Here is a 19,753-nt window from a genome sequence, read left to right as displayed (position 1 = left end):
GCATCTGCACATCGACACACCGCCTTGCGTGGACGTACGATGACGTGGCATTCCCCTTTTTAAACGGTTTTATTGAGCTTGACTTGACAAGTCGGCAGGCCGGCCGCACGGCCGGTGTGAACGAATTTTGTAATTAAAATTTAAGTACCTTCCCGAAAAGCTACAAGCTTCAAATTTGGAATATAGTTCAGAACCCCATGACAATGCAACAATAAGAAAAAAACTCCGATAGGTGGCGCATGGATCGAAATATTTCAAAAAATCCTATCTGTGGTCCGATTTGTTTCATATTTGGAACAAATAATACATACATGAATAGAAATCGCCGCTAGGTGGCGCAAGGATCGAGATATTAAAAAAATCGTATTTGAGGTCCGATTTGGCTCATATTTGGAACAAATAATACATACAAGAATAGAAATAGACCTGTAAAGAAAAATCGCCGCTAGGTGGCGCAAAGATCGATATATTCCAAAAAATCGTATTTGTGGTCCGATTTGGCTCATATTTGGAACACATAATACATACATGAATAGAAATCGGCCTGTGAAAAAAACCGCCGCAAGGTGGCGGAAGGATCGAAATATTCACAAAAATCGTATTTGTGGTCCCATTTGGTCCATATTCACATAATACATACATGAATGGAAAGCGACCTATGATGTCCGATTTGGCTCATATTTGGAACAAATATTACGTACAGTCCGGTAGAAGTGACAATAAAATATTTTGGAGTTCGAGGAGGGACAAGCATACGTGGCGCAGAGTCGAGTAAAGTCCTTGGAAGGATTATGTATTGAGGACTTAGATTGTAACAAATTGTCACGAAAGAGTCCTTGTAATAATGAGTCACTAAATGAACTAAACAGAATGAGAAATATTAGGCAATTAAATAAAGACTAAAAACTTGAAAATAAAATAATTAAAAAAACAAAATTTTTAAGTTAAGCGGTTTTATTGAGTTAAACGGTTTTAGTACATGTTAGTTGATCAGACCATTAAATAAAAGCATGGGACGCTTCAAATTTCTGTTGATAGTCATATATAAGACGAAACTGAACCTTAATCAGGTTATGCTACGTCACATTTTTTAGAAATTTCGCGCGTCCAACGCTTTTATTTAATTGTCTGATCAACGCCCTAGATTGATGAGCAGTGTGATGACTAGTACTGTTACGTGGCTGGCTGGTGGTGAGGAGCGGCGGCAAGCAGGTATGCTTGCGGGCCCAGGCCAGCTCATCGTCTTGGGTGGGGTATTGCACCACTGACCTCAACCGCAGCCACATGAACAAAAAGAGAATTCATACCTGCATGTGTATAGAAAGGAGAGAAAAAGCTGAAAAAGATAGAAATAAACGTGAGGGGCAAAAGCGGAAAGTTATGGAGGGGAAAGCATAAGGGGCATCAATTTTGTCTTCGAGTTGTAAAATTTTTGAATCTTGCGCCTCCAACTTCGAGAAAATACGTCCTTCTTGCTCTTTCAGTTGAGCAGAGATCTGCGATGATATCTGTGCTGAAATATGGGCCGACATTTCGGATATTCGAGCATCTTGTGCTTCAATCTTAGATATAATCTGTGTCGAAATTTGTGAAATACGCGTATCTTGTGCTTCCATCTTGGATGTTATACGGTTCTCCTGGGATTCTAGTTGTGTTTCCATCTTGGATGTTATACGTGACTCCTGTTCTGCCAGTTGAGATGTTATATTTGTCTTTCGTTCTTCCAGTTGTGATGACATTTCGGTTAATATTTGTTTCAAAACTGCTAGTATAGCGTTAGTGTCAACACTTGCCAATAGATTCGGAGTCTCTATCTTCTCCCCCATCTTAGTCGCTGGCTCTTCCACATCAGGATGAAAGACATACTCGACCACATTAATTCCTTCCAACTCCATTACCTCTCGTAGCCTTGCTTGGAGTTCGATCTTATTGCCGGTTGTATTCTAACCACGGCTCTCCAACTCCTTCTTCAGTTGTTGTATCCTCAATTCACTCAACTTTGCCATGCCCAAGTTGTATTCGCAATCTTTGGAATTTATTCAAAAATTCCTCTTCTGACACCAATTGTAAAGAATTTACTGAAGTTCCGATTATTTGCAACCTTCTGCTAACGTTCGAATCACCCAAATGTTGAATAAATAACTCAAATATTCAATAATTCAAAGTGTTAATAAAACTTTTACTTGTCAACAGATAGCGTGCTTAAATCAAACTGATTCCTCGTGCCTCATCTGCTGCTTTTATACTTTTTGGCTTCCTCGTTGACATATTTCTAGGCGTTTCTATTTCTAGGATTTGCTACTTGTTTACCAGCTATAAATTTCTCAGCTATAACTACAGATTCACCATTTTTATAGCTTCTCGCATGGCCCATGCGCGTGTATATGTGAGTGATACTTCCACAGATGATTGCCTACTTTTGGGAGTATCTCATATAAGATATACGCATGTGTTTGTGCGTCTCTCTCCGCTGCGTGTACATATGTGTACACATAATGATTGATTCGTTTATGTAGATACAAGTGACTGCCTGCTTCATTGTTGTTGTGGATTCAATTACTTAGCATCAGACTAGTGATGTGAGTATCACTTAGTGTCACTAATGTTCGCCACACTATGCACAGCATCTACATCAAAGGACGAGCAAAGCGAACTTGCTCGCCTGGCTACTAACTGCTGCTACTTATAATATTTGTAGAAATCTTCTGCAGATTTCTTATCACAAAGCCAGTCACTTGCAAAACAATGTTCCCACATGCATGCCACCATATGCCTTTCTCTTTATAAATTGAGCGAGCCACTTTCGTTAAAGAAACTAAAACAGCTTCACTTTTCTGTGCTAAAGTTTCTTCAACAATGGTACGAAATACATACGTCGACCCCGTCCGTTTCTGCACATTCAGCTGTAACGAATCTTTCCCTGAGCCCCGATGCTTCTTAATAAATTGCTGGGGTATACTGGTCATGTCCAGGGTTCCTTACAATAAATTTATACTGCGGGACCCTTTTCCAAGTCGTACTTTAATTAACTTCATTTACAACTAAATTATCTCTAAAACTTCATTTAAATTCAATTTAATTCAACGTTATTGGTATTCGGTGTCGGTGTGGCCTGGTGGGTAACGGTCCACCCGAGTCCCGTTTTCGTGCCTGCTGGCGCGCTTGCTTACGTTGTTATTACTATGCTTTTGTATTGGCTAACGGTCCACCCGGTCCCGTTAGCGCGTGGATATGGGACGCTGGCGTTCGTCGCTGCGTTGGCTGTCGTGCTAAGTATGCGGTCACTAAGGACGCTCTTTGATGACGCTCTGCTGCCGTTGGCGTTGGCGTTGCGCAGGCTGTCGCGATTAGTGAGTATGATAATGATGATAATGAGTATGCGGTCACTGAGGACGCTCGTCGGCGACGCGTAGACGCTGGCGTCGCGGTTAGTATTTAGTCACTGAGGACACTCAAAATGGGGTGCATTCACAGAGGTTGCTCGTTAGTGGCGCTCTGTTGCTGTTGGCGTTGGCGTTACACTGGCTGTCGCGATTAATATTCCGTCGCTGAAGATGCGCGATGATAATGAGTACGCGGGAACTGGGGCGGCTGTTGACGACGCGTTGATACTGGCATCGCGGTTAGTATTTATACACTGAGGGCGCTTGAAATGAGAAGATATGCAGTTTTTGAAGACGTTCGTTGGCGACGCGTTGACGCTGGCGTTGCGGTTTAGTAGATAGTCACTGAGGACGCTTGAAACAAAAGGGTATGCAGTCGCTGAGGACGCTCGTTGATAAACATGCGGGCACTGGGGCGTTGATGCTGGCGCCGCCGTTCTGCAGCGCCTTACGGGTCGCCTCAAGGTCGACTGTGATGAGTCGGCGGAGCTCAGCCTTAAGGTTTGCGTGAGTGGGGAAAACCCGAATACTCACGTATGCCTCAGTCCGCTTCTACGTCGGGTGGTGATGTCTCGCACTGGTGAACACCCCTAACTACGAGCTATCACCTTCCGTCCGTATATCCGAACAGTAATCACAGTGCCGGGCTATACCGTTTGTTGACGGGGATGGTGTTGTTGTTGGCACGGTGGGCTGCGTCGGCGTCGAAGGTTCTGTAATTGGCCCAATTGGTGGCGTCGTCGTCGGCGTTGCTTTTACTGCTGCGTTCACTCGCGTTTAAAATAGCGACTTGCGGTTGGTGGTGGTGGCAGTGCGCAACCTAAAGTTTGGCTTGGCTCAGTTCGCGTCTAACCTAAGTAGTGATGTCTCACACTGGTGAACACCCCTAACTACGAGCTATCACTCTTCAGTTTAGAACTGGTCGCTACCAGTGCTGACTAACTATTTTCTTGCTGTGGTCGTTCTATTATAGGCTTGAATGAAAATAATAAATGTGTTTGTTTGCCGGCATGTTGCGACCGTGTTGTTACGGTCGGTCGTGTGTCGATAGAAGCTATAGTTATTGTTGTCGCATGAGTTGGGTATACTGTTGTTTGATGTTGCTGTTGAAATTGGTATGGCCTAGTCTGTTGCGTGTTGTATTCGTGTGTTTGACTTGGTGTAGGCATAATATGTTTGTGTGATCGTGTTTCTGGCTTCGTCAGCCTCATGTTGCGGTGCTGGTCTCGTATGTTGCTGGCTTCACTCGGCCGTATGCTGTGTGTTGCTATGACAATGTTGTGTGGGCCAAATTCGTTGGCAATATTTGGTCCTCCCACACCATATCCTCTATGTAGGGTCATCAATTCTAAATCTGCACTACCATTATGTCAGAGTACCATTGCTCGGAAGGGTGAAGGGTGAAAAGTTTGTATAGACTTTTAAGATGGGATATACATGCAATTTACACAGAGCTGCCAATGGTTCGATTTGCTGCAAACGACACAATTCATGAGGTATTTAACACATCACTTGATGGCAATTGTTGATGTCGCACGCGCTGATTAATTAAATATAAAAAATCGGGTTTATTTTTTATTTCCACAGTTGATAACAAAAGATTGTCCGCATGTGCCTGAAACAAGGAACGGATGTCTAGTCCAAGTTGAGTTGAACGTATTGCTCGCATGTCATTAACAACGGCTTTTCTTAAAATCTTTACAGCTTGTAAAACCTGGTTGATACCATATCATTTTGAATGTTATAATTCGCTTTTATTGTTGGTATTCTTAAGCAATGAATCTCTTAGCTCATCCCACTTCTTTTTATTGCGATGAACTATTTCATTAGTTAAACGATACATTCATTTTCGCTTTCGAGGGATCATCATACAAGCGGCTCTCATAATTATTTTTATATTAAATTACTGTGGCTCTGAGTTTCAAACAACAGGAAGGTCGCAAAGCACTTGCAGAGTATCAGCTTGGAAAGTATGATAAACCAAATGCATGTGAATGTTGCAAATTGGTAGCAGCGTTTGGAAACCCCAAATACGTATGTTGTGCAACGTATAAAGCAGGGCCGGCCAAAAGTTGCACATTGTGCAATTTGAGTTCGTGTTTTCACACAGACACTAACGATGTGCGATCACGATCGTTTGCTTTCGCTTGTCACTCACTAAAATCAACAGTGAATGCAAAAAGAAAAGTGCATGCTACTTTTTGGGCACATAATAAAAACAATATGCTGCAAGGTTAAAGTGACTTTTAATACGTTTTAGTTAGTATTATTAAGTTCCTTTGAACATACATATTAAAATTGACGATTTAAATATTAATAATTAATAATAATTAATTAATTATTAATAAATATTGACAATTTAATATAAGTAACTTTTTATACGTTTTACTTAGTTTTATTAATTTTTATAAATTTTTTTTTATTGAATAACTTTATGTTTTGAAAATATATATTTCTATCTTTACATTTACTTTGTTTTATAGTTCTTTCTTAATGAAAAAGTGATTTTTTAAGTAAATTTTGCATTGAAGAAACACCATACCTTCTTTTATAAAAAAGTTTTATCTGGCTAGCTCGACCTCCCTATGAATATAAGTAAATGTTGTTAGGATTAGCTTGAAATCAAATAACCAGAGTCCTTTTTAATTTTGAACTTCACAGTCCACATTTTCTTTTAGCACACTGTGGGCAGTTGTCACTCAATTTTTACACACACTTGTGCAATTGTTTTAGTATTTGTGTGGCCGGCTCTGGTATAAAGCAAAGTATGGCCCACCGATACATTGTGATAAATGTAAGCAACGATGTGCATTCGATACGAAGGATGAAAACAAATAGATTTATGGAAAGCTACTATGTTGGTTGTCATAATTCGTTTACATGCGCCGTTTAAAACAAAACACAACAAGAACGTCGCATATCAGCGAAAAGCTTCCCCATGGAAGAAATCATCAAGGTCAACTTCAGATATAAAGAGAAAAAGTGGTGGTGCAACCGGTGCTGCTATTGCTTCTGTTAGTGGAACATCAGCTGCAGAGTTGCCCGGCAAAATGAAAGGTACTGGTGCGAGAGAAAGAGGTGGTGTCAGCCGCAGTGGAAGTGGCAATGGTAACACAATGAATCTTGGTTCAATAGCAGCATCCAGCAGTCATAACATTAGATCCCAATTCAGCGGATCATGTGGTGGCAATGAAAAATTTAAAAGAGCGCGTTGCTAGCCTAGAGAAACGTCTTACATTCAAGGACAAAGAATGGATCGAAAAAGATAAATTGTTAACAGAGCTGAAAGTGAAAAACTTCGAAAAAAAGAAGATACATTTTAAAACATAATTTACTCTTGTAATACGCAATTAAAATGCATTCTCTTTTTGCTGGCATACATTTGCTTTCATCCTTGAAGCAACACCATTGAAGATTATTTTTAAATACTTGAATTATTTGTGTTACAACCAGTGACGTAGTGAGGTTTTAATGCGCCCGAGGAAAAATATTCAATAAAATCAACATTCCCAACGACTTGATACATTTGTTCTCGATAGAAAATATTAGGAGTTGAGTCAAACAAAAGTCCATATATTTATTTCTTTTGATATCATTTAACAGTTCTTTTTGTTAATTTATTTGAATTGGGAAGATAATAACTCAATCAAATATATACAAAACTGTATGCTTACATTAAATTTAAAACATACCTATTTTAATATTTAAAACGTTTTAATTTTAATCTGAGCCGAGCGCGATGATGAGGATGTTAACTTGGAAAAATTAACTTAAGTATTATTGTTTCGGCTATTTCCCTAGTATATTGCAGACTTCCACAACCTGCTGCAAGTGTTTCGGATATATGCATGCATTTCTTAGTAGGGATAATTTTTTCCAGAAATCAGTTATAATAAAAATACAAATTATCCAGAAAGTTCTGCTTTGCGGACCATTTGGCGCCCCCTGTGAGTAGCGCCCGGGGAAATATGCCCCCTTTCCCACCTCACTGCGCCTCTGGTTACAACAAACAACTCAAATCGTCAATTTTTCAACCAATTTGGTTGCATCCTATAAAATGCACATTACGCTCAAAGTCGACATCATCCAATGGTAGAAACTTCTTTGGTTTGTCTTGCAATTGGCATTGTAATGATATGAGAATATTGCGCAGTCCTTTAGTATCGGTTTTTTGATAACAGAAACTTAAACATGTTGATACAATATCATGCGCCTTTCCAAATATATGCCTCTTAAAACGATGCCATATAGAACGCATAATTCCATATAATAAATTCACTACACGCACAGATGATTGCACCAAATGCCATTAATTGCCTTCATTTGTCCAAACTCGTTCATTTATTGATATCATCCTAAAGTAATATTCCATCAATAGTTCTATATCGATATTCATTGCAACGAGCTTATCAGGAACAACACCTTCTGCGAATCGTAATTCACAAGCCTTCAACTGAAGCTCACGTATAATAAATGCCAATGGAAAGCAATGACCAGATTCACGAAACTCAGTAACTAACGTTTCCATCTTTGTAAATAAACGAGTACAACGCCCAAATCAATTTATAAATAAAATTACGCATTTCTAGGTGTGTATACTCACCACCGCGTGTTCTAAATGAATGACTTGTTTTCCATCCAAGAAATGAAAATGTTTAACAAATGTCAAAATTCTGCACTTCGGTTCTGACAGTAAATGAACTGCGATATTGCCGTCGGGTCTCATGCGTAGAGAGCATTGCGCACTAAAATATCCCCGACAATCATTCGGTTAGACGAGATTTAAAAATATCTAATTCCACGAATTTCAATATTATCGGAAATACACTTCGAAAATAATGTTAGCTGGTTAAAACACAACTGCACAAGCAGTTTTTATATATTTTCAACCAAGTTTCAAACCGTTTCGTTGGGGTGGCAGGCCACTTGTGGTAAAAATAAAATACACCACAAATTATTTAGCACCAGATTCATCGACATCGACCGACCAAAAGTCGAATTATATGAAATAAAATACTAAAGCACCATCTACATTGAATGCATGGGTGCTAAAATCAAACCATACTACATTTGGTCATGATCAATGATACTAATGTTTCTTCGAAGCTTCACTGGCCAAGTCAGAGAAAGGCGCGAAGCGCTTCGACGTCGCTTGCCAGCTTTGCGGCAGGGATCATAGCCTGAGACTCTACGCAGAGCACAGGAAAAAATTACCAGAGAGGAGATTGCGGATCGTGCTGCAACACAAGTGTTGTTCCAAATGCTTCTCGCCTTTTCATCGCGTGGATAAGTGTAGCAGCAAGTACCGCTGCAAAAGATGCCATCAAAAGCATCATACCACACTTCACCTAGAGGAACCACGGTCTGATCGTAAAGACACGAGTCCGATGACGCTTTGTTAATTAATCTTATGGGACAAACAAAGTCTTGTGCACAGCGAGTGGAGGAAGAAGAGAGGCAGAAACCAGACCCTCAAGTTATAGTGGGGTGCGCAGTTTGCGGCCACTTTTGCACCACGAACGAGGCGTGGAAAAGATGAAGGAATCACTAAATGTGTTTAGGCCACCAGCCTAAATATTCGCTACCACCCTAATACACATTTTTTGGCAATATTATTATTTACCGGTAACGGCCCACACCTGCCGAGCGCTAACTTCAAAGGGGAAAAACTCGACGAAAGTTAGCTATCGGCAGGTGGTGCGGACCTTTTTCGTTTTTAAATATTTCTTTCTATTTTGGAACGTTCAAGCGCCAGCAGCTAGCCCCAGGTGAGTTTCCTAACCATTTAATATAATTTTCACAAGTAAATCTTAAATTGCGTTCTAAAGCCAAGTGAATTTATTCTGCCATTGTCACTTAATTTTTAAGTTTTAATTTGCTATTTGCAATTAATCCCGTGCATAAATTTTAATGTGTTAAGTTCATTGTGTAAGTCAACTAATTTCTGTCCAATTGCACGGCGGCATATTCAAGCTATTTATCTTGTGAAGTAATTAACTGTCCTGACGATCAGGAAGTTTGTGAGTGCTTCACTTGTATAAACAATTATTGTAAAATATTTATCCTTTATAAATAAATTGTAACGAATCGGTACTAATTCTTCTCTTTTTATTACTTTTATTTGCGTGCGATCGCGCCCCACGACCCGGGTGCCACATTCCCCCCGCAACAAAAGGGACAAGATAATTTGTTTAACCAACAACAAGCTGTTATAAATATTTCTTATTTATGACAAACAAATTTTTATTAATAAAAAATAAATGGATAACTATTGAAAAAAATTCTTTCCTCTCCCATCAATGATCAAGCACAAGCCGTTCTTGAATTGAGAACGAAAACCCTTAAATCGACCACACGTCGTTCTCGAAGCGTGAGAACGAAAAATCTTATTTCAAGCACAAATAGTGCTTGAAATGAGCACACAAGATTCATACATCAATATCAAACTGGTCATAAAATACGAACGGTGTGCTTGGAAAAACCGTTCTTAAAAAAACAAGTCCATTGGTCACAAGTTAAGAACAAACGTACTTAACAGACTTTTGTCAACGAATGTTTTTCATTTTGAACTTCTTTCGTTCGTTTTAGAATAACATTTTTTTCTGAGTGTAGCAGTCCGCATCTGCACATCGGCACACCGCCTTGCGTGGACGTACAATGACGTGTCATTCCCCTTTTTAAACGGTTTTATTGAGCTTGACTTGACAAGTCGGCAGGCCGGCCACACGGCCGTTGTGAATGAATTTTGTAATTAAAATTTAAGTACCTTCCCGAAAAGCTACAAGCTTCAAATTTGGAATATAGTTCAGAACCCCATGACAATGCAACAATAAGAAAAAAACTCCGATAGGTGGCGCATGGATCGAAATATTTCAAAAAATCCTATCTGTGGTCCGATTTGTTTCATATTTGGAACACATAATACATACATGAATAGAAAGAGACCTGTAAATAAAAATCGCCGCTAGGTGGCGCAAAGATCGAGATATTCCAAAAAATCGTATTTGTGGTCCGATTTGGCTCATATTTGGAACACATAATACATACATGAATAGAAATCGGCCTGTGAAAAAACCGCCGCAAGGTGGCGGAAGGATCGAAATATTCACAAAAATCGTATTTGTGGTCCCATTTGGTCCATATTCACATAATACATACATGAATAGAAAGCGACCTATGATGTCCGATTTGGCTCATATTTGGAACAAATAATACGTACAGTCCGGTACAAGTGACAATAAAATATTTTGGAGTTCGAGGAGGGACAAGCATACGTGGCGCAGAGTCGAGTAGAGTCCTTGGAAGGATTATGTATTGAGGACTTAGATTGTAACAAATTGTCACTAAAAACTTGAAAATAAAATAATTAAAAAAAACAAAATTTTTAAGTTAAACGGTTTTATTGAGTTAAACGGTTTTATTACATGTAAGTTGATCAGACAATTAAATAAAAGCGTGGGACGCGTCAAATTTCTGTTGATAGTCATATATAAGACGAAACTGAACCTTAATCAGGTTATGCTACGCCTCACATTTTTTAGAAATTTCGCGCGTCCAACGCTTTTATTTAATTGTCTGATCAACGCCCTAGATTGATGAGCAGTGTGATGACTAGTACTGTTACGTGGCTGGCTGGTGGTGAGGAGCGGCGGCAAGCAGGTATGCTTGCGGGCCCAGGCCAGCTCGTCGTCTTGGGTGGGGTATTGCACCACCGACCTCACCCGCAGCCACATGAACAAAAAGAGAGTTCATACCTGCATGTGTATAGAAAGGAGAGAAAAAGCTGAAAAAGATAGAAATAAACGTGAGGGGCAAAGGGGGAAAGTTATGGAGGGGAAAGCATAAGGGGCAGAAAAAGATGAAGGCCTGTCCTGTCAGGTGGAGTCTGCCCTCGCTCTGCAGTGCAACTTGCACCGCACCGTGGGCACTGTGCGGACTCCTATCTACTTACGATGCCCCCAAACCTGACACTAGTCTGTCCGCGTGTCACTCGGTCATTTTTCCCTACCATTCACCTTCACCTAACCCCACCGCGCACAAGCGCAGCACCAACACCAAAATTTTACTTAGCCCTGCATTATTGAAAGCTACGTTCTCATCCAAACATTTTAAATTTTATTAACAATTTAATTTTGCTTATAACTATACCCTGGAGCTATCTATCCTATATAATGCAAAAAGAAACCGCTTAGAATTAAATTTCAACAAAAAAGCAAAACCAAGAACATAAAATTTCAATGCAGTTCGATTAAATTTAATACAATGGTTTGTAAAGAAAAAAAAATATAAATAAATAACAGAAGCAAGGCGTGGGATATCTTATTTCCGTATAAATAATTATTTCTGATCCATCCTAATATACTATTCTATTGGCACATATCTTAAAATCTAGAGATTGAAAATTCAAGAGGCGTATAATATAATAAATAATATAAGGGCAAACAAAAAAAAATCCCATAACCCTAATCCCTGACCTAACTCAACCGCTCAAGTAAACATAAAATCAATTTTGTACCAAGCAAAATTAGGTCATCGAAATAAAGCAAAAAAACCAGTTTGGCATATTATAAACAAAATGTGTGTATATTTGTAGTTAATTATGTACATATGTATGTTCCTTACGTTTAGGTTTCCTTCTTCTATTTTCTCAAGAAGATCAGGCGTCATATGCTATTATATGTACATGCATTCAAATATGTATAGGAGTCAAAAACATACATACATACGCTCACGGTAGCCACCCTCAATCACACATCCAAGAGCACTCGCTATTGGTCTTTAGCATTGAGTTCTTTGGTAGTATCAAATTTACCAGCGCGATGATTGAATGTAAAATATAAAAAAAAATTTATATCAGACGAGAAACAAAAAGTATTAGTGCTGAAGGCACCCTATAACTACTAACAAGAAAAAAGATGTTGGAAATGCTTTTGCCTATAATCCGAAAAAGGAATGTAAGTTAAAAAAATTACAAAAAAAGGCAAAAATTCAAAATTCGAAAATTTTCAGTTGGTAGGCGAAACTATGTGCAAAAAAAATGTGTATTCGGTAAGAACGATATCAAAATATCAAGAAAAAGTTAAGTGTCAAACCGAAGAAGAAAATGGAGACACGAAAAAAAAGATATGACGGCAAAAGTGCCACCATTAACTCCTGAAATATGGAGTTAAGGTTAAACTCAGAAATTCTATGTTCGAAAAATAAATGCTTGGCCCCGCAAATGACTACCCTTTTGCCCTATTCCTACCCACTAATTATGCCCCTTATGACAATGTTTGGATAATAATTGTAATAACATAAAATAAAATATATAAAAACAATAATATTATCCGATGTCTTGCTGGAGAAGCTCCTCCCTCCGCCGATGTTTTTTGTTGCTTGTGTTACCAAAGTATGCGAACAGCCCAAAAATATACAAAGTTTGTTACCAGCTTTGTGGTCGCCCAATGCCGCCGGTGAAAATTGCTATCGATGTTAAAATTTTATTGTGTTTTTGCTGTTGTTGTTGCGGCTCAACGCCGCCAGTGAGAAATGTTAGGTGTAAAGTTCCTAGTCCTTGTAGGCGATTTTGTTGTTGTTGTTGTTGTTGGTGTGGTGAGCGCCGGCAAACAAAGATATAGTGTAGTGGTTGTGGATGCGTGGTAATTGTTGTTGGCCGGAATGTCACCAGTATGATGTAGTTGTTGCTGGCGTTGCGTCGCCAATGTAACAGAGATGGTATAGTTGGTGTTGAGCGGTATGTCGCCAATGTAATGTCGTTGTTGTTTTGGGCGTTACGCCGCCAATATAAACGTTGTTGTAGGGCGATACGTCGCCAATATGAAAAAGCTGCTGTTGTGGTTGTTGCTGATGTTTTTCTTTTATACCTTTTACTTGTTGCAATACAAATTAAGTGTGGCCGCTGGTAAGAATTGTAACTGCCAATAGAAAATAAGTGGTTGTACTTGTAATTGGCGTTGCGCCGCCGATGAAAAAAATATATGTGGTTGTGGTATGTGTTTTGTGCCGTCTATATTAAAGTGGTGTAATGACTGTTGTTGGCTTTGCGCCGCCAATACCAAAAGGATGATTTTTTTTTGTTGGGCGGGATGTCGCCAATTTCAAAAAGAATGATGTGTTCGTTGTTGGGCGGGATACCGCTAATTTGGCCTTTAGGCCGCTAACTGTAATTTTCAACTGTGTGCCCAGTGGGTTCTTTCCAAGACTTAAAAGACTGGTGAGGGTGATAATATTTATTGTCTGCATGATTGTGTACTCACCGACATACATATGTCTGTATGTAGGCGTGCATACATGCATGCAAGTTTGCTATTGGCAATATAGAAGACAGCCTCCCAGTGGGGGGCATGCCAAGGAAGATAAAAAAAAATCAAGGGCAAAGAAAACCATTAAACTCACCTGGAATTTCTGCTGCTGTCTTGGGTCGGAAACCGCTTGGTGGTTGGCCGGAGATCCCTGGCCTTTATCCTTTCTGCCTTTCACGTTTCGCGAAAACTATTCGACGCGCACCGTACTTAATATCATTTTGAAGGGATTTTGTTTTATTTTTTTCTCACCCGATTAAAAGCGCGCACAACAAACTTATAACTTTGGATAGTTCTCGGGGAACAAACCTTTTATTAAACCACACTCACTCACACTGGGCACTGATAAAGTAATACTTTGTCCGTTGCCCAACGCTGTGCCCTTTTTTAGCTACCGCCGTGGCAGGGAACGTTACTCAGAAACGGAAAATTCGTACCTATACATGCCAAATTTTCTTTTCGGCTTTCGCGTATTTTTCATCGATACGTGCATACAATCGTGCACTGATACATTCACACGCTTACCGCTCCACAAAACGAACATCTACACAGATACATTTGGTTCGTGCCTTGACCGCTCACACTGATGGATTCACACGCTCATAGCCTTGCACAAATACACGTCAACACACATAATACAGAACAAAACAAACACATAGGTGCATGGCATTCATCAGTGTTGCTAGGTTTTTAGCAACATGGTGATATTTTATTTATTATAACAGCATGATGCCAAGCGCAACATCTTATTTCCGCTGCAACATTGTGTTCACTATAGCTACAATGTTGTCAATACACAATGTTATTAGGTTAATGGCAACATTAGGGCTAAGGCACGGACCTGGACACAAAACACATAAGCACACGCTGCCCTAATTCCCGCCAGCAGGCAGGAAGACAGGCTGTCGTTACAGGCTCGCAACCGCCGATGGTGCCTGCACTATGGAGCGTGTGCGTAAAGGGTTTTCAACGCAGCCTGCAACATTTTATTTCCCGTCCAACGTGTGGCCTCGACCCACGACTCAATGCCGGGCTTAATTTTATCGTTAGCGCTTGGTTCTATTGCTACATCTACATACTAAGTCACTGGGTAGCTTCTACTCCTTATATCATATATAACCTATATCAGATAGAATCTAAAATCTAGAATAATTAAAAAAAAAAAAAAAATACCACAGATAATAAAACTTAATAAATACTATAAAATAAAATATCACTGGTAAAAAAAGTTGAAATAAAAGGATTAAATAAAATAAAATATCACAGATCACATAGCCAGGTAAAAAAATATGTAAAATAAATAAAAAAATCTAAATAAATGCAAAAATAATCAAATAAATAAAAAAGTCAAGAAAAAATAAAAATAATTTAATAAAATAATCACATAAATAAATAAATAACATAGAACAAAGGTACTGGCACTCCAAAACAAAAAAAAAACAATAAACTATTTTGAAAAAATATCTTTAGCGTGATATACGCCGATCTTCTTCCCATTGCTGTCGCCAAGTTCATACATCGAATTCCCGATTACATTTAAAACTATACATTTGATTTGTTTCTGGGCTAACTTGGCGTTGTAATTGTCAACTTGGGAGCTTTGTTTGAAGTTTCGGCAGTATACCACTTGTCCAATCTGAAACTTTACATCTCTAATTCTAGTGTCATATATTTTTTTACTCCTATCATGGGCCAACTTCAGCTCTTTCATAATCTTATTTCTTATCATCTGTATTTTATCGCTTTGCACTCCTCTCTCGCAATCAACATCTTTCACTGCCGCCAGCTTTCGGTATAGCTCGTACGATGCAGCATGCTGTATCATAGGCATACCGAAAGTGGCATAATATGGAGGCATGTTGATGGCTGAGTGTGCAACGCTGCGGAGGGCAAATGCGACATCGCTGACGCATTTGTCCCAGTTTTTCTGGTTATTCTTTATAAAGGATCTAATGATCTGCAGAAAAGATCTATTTACCCTCTCCGCAGCGTTACTCTGTGGCGAAAAAAATTCAGTTTTTATGTGCTTGGTACCGTATTTTTCCAGAAAGTGGTTGAAAACTTCTGACACAAACTGCTTTCCATTGTCTGAGTGGACATACTGAGGCACACAAAACACATGGAAGACATCCCTCTCCAAGAACTTTTAAAAACACAAACTTCCAGAAATGATCTAAACAAACAAAGACATACACATGACCCTCACTAGTACGCGGATAAGGACTCACAAAATCAATGAACAGACGTTGGAAAGGTCGCTCTGTGAGCTTTTGCTTTCCCATCATGGGTTGTTTAAAAACGTTTTGAGTTTTGTTTGTTTTGCAAGTTTCGCAGTCTTTTACATGGGCACAGGAAAAACTAAAAGGCGCACGACGCAAATTGGAAGAGAAGTTCGTGTCCAGTCAAAGTTAATACGGCTGCAGTTTAAGCTACTACCTTCCAGTGTGTCTACTGCTTTGGTTACGGCTAAAATTTCCGCTTCGAAAACGCTCCAGTCATCTGGCAGTTTGTGGAATATACGACCACTTAGCATCAAAGCGTTGAAACACTTGGACCGAACCGGTTCGGCGGTTCAGAGGTACCTCTGAGCAGGTACATGAAACGGCTCACATTTTTACAAAGTGGTTAAAACCACTGAACCGAAACACTTCTAGTTTTGAGGCGGATTGCATTAAATTATAGAATGATTAAAACAAACTCGCAAGTATCTGTTGATAACTGAATCCACTTACATGTGTATGTCCTTGAGAGTTATTTGTTATATTATATATGCAGAAAACATGTAAGGATGAGCCTTCTGACGGATAGTCTGAAGGATAGATGGATGAGCATTACTAATTTAAATCGATGGTCGCTACTTCAAAAATAGAAAATAAAAAAAAGATAACAAGACCGGTTACGTCTTCCCTCCTGGGGAAAAAATTCTTTAGCTGGTGTTTAAACTCGCAAAACCGGCCCTTAGAAATATAAAAACATATCTATATATATAAAACTCAAATTCTGTGTGTGTGTGTGTGTGTGTGTGTGTGTGTGTGTGTGTGTGTTCGCTATGGAAACGTATTTCCCACACTTCAATCATCACCAAATTTTGGCTATAATTTCCTTCGATCAACGCGAAGGTTTTAGGCTAAAAATAATTTCGATATATAAAAGGGGCGTGGCACCTCCCATGCGAATGGAATCTTTGGTAGTGCATAACTATGAAGGTATACATGCCAGAACATTGAAATTCAGTAAGGAGTTATATGAGGGCAGTCCCTAACACCACCAAGAAAATGTGGAATTAGGAAAAAGGGGGCGTGGCACCTCCCATACAAATGGAATATATCATACTTCATATCTCTGGATGTAGTAATGGTAGGATAATGAAAATTGGTAAGCCTAACACTTCCAATAAAATGTGAAATTGGGAAAAAAGGGGCGCGGCACCTTCCCTACAAATGGGATTTTTCAGAACTATGGCTGCCATACAAACTTAGGTTATTTTAACACCTAAAGTTTGACTGCTTTGTTGAGTTTGGCCGTTTTTCAGCTTCAGTCTATCTACATCTATCTATATATATAAAAATCAAATTCTGTGTGTATGTTCGCTATGGAAACATATGTATTTCCCACACTTCAATCATCATCAAATTTTGGTTATAGGTTCCTTCGATCAACGGGAAGTTTTTAGGCTAAAAATAATTTCGATATATATAGGGGGTTTGCACCTCCCATACAAATGAACTTTGAAGGTGTACATGCCAGAACATTGAAATTCAGTAAGGAGTTATATGAGGTCAATCCCTAACACCACCAAGAAAATATGGAATTTGGAAAAAGGGGGCGTGGCACCTCCCATACAAATGGAATATATTATTCTGCATATCTCTGTATGTAGTGATGGTAGGAGAATGAAAATTGGTAATTAGCTATATGACGTTAAGTCCTAACACCTCCAGTAAAATGTGGAATGGGGAAAAAATGGGCATGGCACCTTCCCTAAAAATGTGATTTTTCAGAACTATTGCTGTCGTACAAACTTAAGTTATTTTAACACCTAAAGTTTGACTGCATTGTTGAGTTTGGCTGTTATGCCTTTTGAGCGTTTAGTAATCTGCCGCAGTTAAACAAATTTGTTTAGTTTCAGTCTATCTACATCTATATATATAAAAATCAAATTAACTATGGAAACGTATATCCCACACTTCAATCATCACCAAATTTTGGCTATGGGTTCCTTCGATCAACAGGAATGTTTTAGGCTAAAAATAATTTCGATATATAAAAGGGGCGTGGCACCTCCCATACAAATGGCATATATTATACTGCATACCTCTGTGGAATGGGGAAAAAGGGGCGTGGCACCTTCCCTATTGACTGCATTGTTGAGTTTGGCTGTTATGCCTTTTGGACGTTAAGTAATCTGCCGCAGTTAAAAAAATTTTTAAGTTTCAGTCTATCTACTTCTATATATATAAAAATCAAATTCCGTGTTTGTTGAAGACATGATCCAATTTTCGGACTAAGTCCGCCCCCCTCCGTCTGGCAACACACGGCCAGTGCGGCCAAGCGCAATCATTGCAGCTTAGCTGTGTCTGCAATCGCTACCGCGCACACTCACATAGTTCAGTTTATCTAAAACTACCCAACAACTCACATCGATCGTGCCCGCTCGTGTTCGCTACCCAACGCAGTTTCAATTATCGCCCGCCCGCCGCCGCGTATCTTTTTTAATACTTAATTACCTTCATTTTATTACTTTGTTTAAATTTTGATTAAAATATACATATTACCTAGTTTAGAATTGTGCATTACAAGCATGCAAATTTAATTCAAATAAAGTGCCTACCGCTAAACCATTATACATGGTCCTTTGGTGTCGAAAAGACCAGCGACCAAAAGAAAAACCGAAAAATAACAAATTTTACATAAAAAGAAATGGCTTAAGTGCAGAATACATGCATTTGCCAAATTAAAAAAATGTATCGGTAGTGGTGTTTATGGTGATTTCAACCATATAATGTTTTTTTTTTTTTTTGGTGCAAATAATAACTATAGGGGTAATTCCACATCAAAAGGTAAATTTTAAATTTTTTAAAACAAAAAAACTTTAAACCTATTGAGTAAATCTTGAAAATTGTCTTTTGATAGGTAGTAAAACAAGGTTTTGTTTGATATATTAAATATCTACATTTAGAAGAAATTTCTATAATAAAATTATGTTTTTATGGGAAAATGATTGCTAACTTATCATAAATCGAATAATAAGTCGAAAAAATATGTTATTGACAAAATACTTTAATACTATCATGTTGAAGATAATTTCATTACCTTTTTACGCCATGCACAGTAATTTTGCGTAGAACACCCTTAGCCGATCCAACACCGGCTGCGCCATGCACAGTAATTCTGCGTAGAACACCTTTCTGCATTGGCGGCCTTCGGCCGCGCTTATAAAAAATAACCCTGGGCTACGCCACGCCAAGTCCAGATGTGTGGTATAACCGTCGCTGCGCACAAAGGTGTTCTACGCAGAAAGTGCGACGTTCGAATATCGCTAAGAAAAGCCACTTTTTTCGATAAAGCCAAACTTCCAAAAAATTTCCACCAAAAAAGAGCTTTTTCAAATTTTTGGTAAATAAAGACTAAAAAATTAAAGACATCAGATGAAAGGTATTTTTATAAGTCATTCGATTTTTTTATTTTTGACATCCATCCACTTATTTCGGAGATACTTTGATTTGAAAAATTCATAATTTCGCCTTTTGACATGGAATTACCCCCAAAACTTTCATTTGCACCAAAAAAGAAATATACCGTTGTAATCAGCATAAAAATCTCTATAAAGTCAGATTTTTTTTTTTTTTTTTTGAGAAATGTATGTATTCTTCCCTTGTTCCAAAGAAATAAAAACGCGGGCCGGTACGGACACCGTAACAAAAAACAAAACAAAGTGCTTAAATTTAAATATAAAACTAAGTGCTTAAATATAAATATACAAAAAGAGTGAAACGAAGAAAATTATAACAAACAAGTAAGGAAGGCTAAGTTCGGGTGTAACCGAACATTACATACTCAGTTGAG

At 38.7% G+C, this 19,753-nt stretch overlaps 1 protein-coding gene and 2 pseudogenes across 3 annotated transcripts in view; 2 read left to right on the top strand and 1 right to left on the bottom strand.

The window, feature by feature from the left end:
* LOC137235445 (uncharacterized) overlaps positions 1 to 19,753 on the top strand; it is a 900,888-nt gene that overhangs the window by 140,367 nt on the left and 740,768 nt on the right. The window lies entirely within an intron of this gene.
* LOC137235287 (uncharacterized) lies at positions 2,587 to 5,226 on the bottom strand (annotated as a pseudogene).
* On the top strand, positions 5,291 to 6,713 carry LOC137235285 (protein FAM76A-like; annotated as a pseudogene).

Source organism: Eurosta solidaginis, chromosome X (genome assembly GCF_040869045.1).
Source record: "Eurosta solidaginis isolate ZX-2024a chromosome X, ASM4086904v1, whole genome shotgun sequence".
NCBI lineage: Eukaryota > Metazoa > Arthropoda > Insecta > Diptera > Tephritidae > Eurosta > Eurosta solidaginis.
This window is presented reverse-complemented; position numbering and strand designations above follow the sequence as displayed.